The 4,595-nt window shown below is 45.8% G+C and overlaps 1 protein-coding gene across 1 annotated transcript in view; it reads left to right on the top strand.

Moving 5' to 3' along the window:
* The first annotated feature begins 260 nt into the window (after positions 1 to 260).
* The window catches only part of LOC134862561 (spectrin beta chain, non-erythrocytic 1-like), a 32,846-nt gene continuing 28,511 nt past the window's right edge, over positions 261 to 4,595 (top strand). The window contains exon 1 of the mRNA XM_063880557.1: positions 261 to 358. The gene's annotated coding sequence lies outside the window, so the exon portion shown is untranslated. The remainder of the gene's footprint in view (positions 359 to 4,595) is intronic.

Raw genomic sequence — 4,595 nt, 5'->3', positions numbered from 1 at the left:
GTCTAAATGTTGGAAACAACTGTGTCGACGAACTCTGGGAACTGTAAATAATAATGAGGTATATTCTACATAAAGTCAGAATGTCAAGGCGTTTGGAATAAATGAAACTACAACATCCCTTTCTGAAAGCGTATTAAAAACGTGTTCCCATCATGCTTTGCTCTTATGTTTAATTCTGAGCCTGATGCAGACTGGAGAAGGGGGGAGGAGACAGAGGGAGGGGAGGGAGAGAGTGGAGGGGGGGGGGGGGGCAGTGCGGATTCTTTCCCGTCATTCCCTGCAGCCGCAGCAGCAGCAGCACAGCCTCCCTCTGTCGCTCCGCCCGTTCCCTCTCTGTTTGCGGACTGATCTGCTCAAGGTAAGCGGCTCCTCCACTCCCTGCTTCCCGCTCTGTGTCCCCTCTGTCCCCGCTCTGTGTCCCCTCTGTGTCCCAGCTGTCCTCCCCCACTCTCCACGCTGTTTGCTGTGATTGGAGCGGCCCGAGCCTCCATGAACTTCCTCTCCCCCCGGAGGCCCGGTTCTCTCTCCGGTTCTACCTCCCGGCCGGGCTGCTCTCTGCACCCGGGCCGCGGTGCCCTCTCCCCGGGCACAGGAGGAGCCCGGCCCGCAGAGCCTCCTCTCGGCCGGAGGATGGAGGATATAACGGTGCGCCATGCAGGAGCAAAACAGGCGTGGCCGCGGTGTGTGTGTGTGTGTGTGTGTGTGTGTGTGTGTGTGTGTGTGTGTGTGTGTGTGTGTGTGTGTGTGTGTGTGTTGCAGAATGAGCGGGAGGTGTCCGGTCTGCAGCTGCTGTCGGCCGGGGAGATGGGGGGGGGGGGGCGTTGGAAACAGTGACGGTGGTCCCGGACTGGGAAAAGAGAGAAACCGTGTTTTTGTGGGGAGAACGTTTCTGTGACGTCACATAGTCCCCTGCCCTGGACCGCGATGTCTCAGCAGGGCCGCAACCAGAGGGGGGGGGGGTCTGTAACAATAAGGGTGGGTCTGTTTTTAGCTTTAGCCTCAGAGATGCTAACAGTGTTTATTCTGGGAATGTTCAGGAGAATCCCAGCGTTCCCAACGAGGGAATACTGACATGACTTCCAGGTAGAAACCGTCTGCATCATGTTCATTGTGACGTTAGGTATTCACTATGAAAACAGAAGGAACAACACATTTAATAATAAAACAAGGCTTTGGTGAATACTCAATTCTGATTGGTCAATTTGGAAACTGGACCGGTAATATTAAACACACCGCTGCTCTGTTCAGTCACATCTTTGTTACTCTCATCTGTATTGCACGTTTCAGGGTTGAAGACGTGTTGTCTACTAATGAACAAAGCATTGATGATTGGTGCGGCAGCATCATTAATTACCGTCAGTAGATTTCTCATGAACTCAGATAAAGTAAGCTTTACATAACGACCCGTTTGCATATTCAAACACAATATGGGAACAAGGCGCTGAGAAACATCAGAATCAGAAGTCCTTTATGCGTGATTACAGCGGCACAGAGTGAAGTAAAGGGAGGGAACAATTCGAGAGAGGCTCAGGATGGACACGTTATTAATAACAAGTAAAACCAATGAGCACAGATGTGACCCCCTGGTGATGGAGCTGAAATTGCACAAAGACATATATATTAACAGATACTCTGTGTGATATGAAGCAGGCAGGATGACTCAGTGGCTCATGCTGTATGGAGGCACTTTAGAGGCATTAGTGTTAATGGAGCAGGAAGTCAGCCTCCTCCAGGACCCTCAGAGAATCAATGAGAGAGCTACGCTAACGCTAACTTCATTTATTTATAATTTCCTCTTCGTTCACTGACTGACGAATAACAGATGTTATTGATCTACAAAGCCTGGGGAAATAAAATAATGACTGAATTAAATATGAAGAACAAAAACCGGAGAAGAAGAATCGGCTGATCTGTTTATTATTCATTCAGACGCACAAAAGATCTGCTCACATATCAACGTTTATTCTGGAACTCTGACATATTTGAGGAATCCTCGTTCAGCTTCATAACTTTGGACAAAATGACATCGCTACGGACCACTCCTATTGGCTAGCGCTCCAACACATTGCACGTGATAGGCTAAGGGGCGGGACATCTCTAAGCTGTTGAGCAATCACAACAGAGCCAACTAGCTAACCAATCCGAGCAGACTGGGCTCTGGTTTCAGATACTGATATACACCTGAACATCAGCAGGAGAGGACTCTTTAAAGTAGAGACTCTACATACTGATATACACCTGAACATCAGCAGGAGAGGACTCTTTAAAGTAGAGACTCTACATACTGATATACACCTGAACATCAGCAGGAGAGGACTCTTTAAAGTAGAGACTCTACATACTGATATACACCTGAACATCAGCAGGAGAGGACTCTTTAAAGTAGAGACACTACATACTGATATACACCTGAACATCAGCAGGAGAGGACTCTTTAAAGTAGAGACTCTACATACTGATATACACCTGAACATCAGCAGGAGAGGACTCTTTAAAGTAGAGACTCTACATACTGATATACACCTGAACATCAGCAGGAGAGGACTCTTTAAAGTAGAGACTCTACATACTGACATACACCTGAACATCAGCAGGAGAGGACTCTTTAAAGTAGAGACTACATACTGATATACACCTGAACATCAGCAGGAGAGGACTCTTTAAAGTAGAGACACTACATACTGATATACACCTGAACATCAGCAGGAGAGGACTCTTTAAAGTAGAGACACTACATACTGATATACACCTGAACATCAGCAGGAGAGGACTCTTTAAAGTAGAGACACTACATACTGATATACACCTGAACATCAGCAGGAGAGGACTCTTTAAAGTAGAGACTCTACATACTGATATACACCTGAACATCAGCAGGAGAGGACTCTTTAAAGTAGAGACACTACATACTGATATACACCTGAACATCAGCAGGAGAGGACTCTTTAAAGTAGAGACTCTACATACTGATATACACCTGAACATCAGCAGGAGAGGACTCTTTAAAGTAGAGACACTACATACTGATATACACCTGAACATCAGCAGGAGAGGACTCTTTAAAGTAGAGACGCTACATACTGATATACACCTGAACATCAGCAGGAGAGGACTCTTTAAAGTAGAGACTCTACATACTGATATACACCTGAACATCAGCAGGAGAGGACTCTTTAAAGTAGAGACACTACATACTGATATACACCTGAACATCAGCAGGAGAGGACTCTTTAAAGTAGAGACTCTACATACTGATATACACCTGAACATCAGCAGGAGAGGACTCTTTAAAGTAGAGACACTACATACTGATATACACCTGAACATCAGCAGGAGAGGACTCTTTAAAGTAGAGACTCTACATACTGATACACACCTGAACATCAGCAGGAGAGGACTCTTTAAAGTAGAGACACTACATACTGATATACACCTGAACATCAGCAGGAGAGGACTCTTTAAAGTAGAGACTCTACATACTGATATACACCTGAACATCAGCAGGAGAGGACTCTTTAAAGTAGAGACTCTACATACTGATATACACCTGAACATCAGCAGGAGAGGACTCTTTAAAGTAAACGCTGCAGGGTTCATAGATGTTATCCTCAGCTGGCTGTAGAACAATCTCCCTGATATTTAGTTGTGATGTTGTTATTGATGCAGTCTTTATAAACAGCTTCCTGTAGAGCTCTGGTAAATAAGTGTAAAAGTGCTTATTAATAGTTCAGGTGATTATTGGTGTCCTCAGTTCACCCTCACTGCCCGTCGTCAGCGTCAGTGATACACCTTTGTAGACATTTGTAAAGCAGCAGCTGAGCTCTGTTCAGTTCTGTCAGCCTGCTCCTCACATTAGGAGACTTCTGTTCACAGATATGTTTCTGCTGGAGTATTAATCCCTTTTTCATTCTAGGAGTTTTCTGCCCAATAAAGAACATTTTTACTATAAAATCAAATCCAGCTTTTAAACCAGAACCTATCATGTGTAACATGTAAACAAAGATCTCCTCTCCCAGCTGATCTGAAGTTTGGTCTATGAGATAAAAGAGGAGCATGTTGTGTCTCCATGAGCCATGCTAACAGTTCCCTCTGTATCCAGTCACTATGCTAAGCTAAGCTAAACAGCTGCATGTTTACGTTTCATTTCTCTGCTGATGGAAGGGTGGGGTCAGCTCTGCAGGAAATCAGTGTGTGTGTGTGTGTGTGTGTGTGTGTGTGTGTGTGTAAAATGATCTGGAGGTATGATGATGAGCTCTGGTATATGCGGACATGAGAGAGAGAGAGACAGCTGCTGCAGACAGGTGACACACACTTGCTGTCCTGTGTGTGTGTGTGTGTGTGTGTGTGTGTGTGTGTGTGTGTGTGTGTGTGTGTGTGTGTGTGTGTGTGTGTGTGTGTGTGTGTGTGTGTGTGTGTGTGTGTGTGTGTGTGTGTGTGTGTGTGTGTGTGTGTGTGTGTGTGTGTGTGTGTGTGTGTGTGGGGGGGGGGGGGGGAGTTTGAATGTATTTTCAGGAGTTATTTCTGCTGGGAGAATCTCACTCACAGCCATTTGTTTAACAACCCCCCCCCCCACACACACACACCCTCCCAGTATG

The sequence above is a fragment of the Eleginops maclovinus genome, chromosome 4 (assembly GCF_036324505.1).
Source record: "Eleginops maclovinus isolate JMC-PN-2008 ecotype Puerto Natales chromosome 4, JC_Emac_rtc_rv5, whole genome shotgun sequence".
Lineage (NCBI taxonomy): Eukaryota > Metazoa > Chordata > Actinopteri > Perciformes > Eleginopidae > Eleginops > Eleginops maclovinus.
This window is presented reverse-complemented; position numbering and strand designations above follow the sequence as displayed.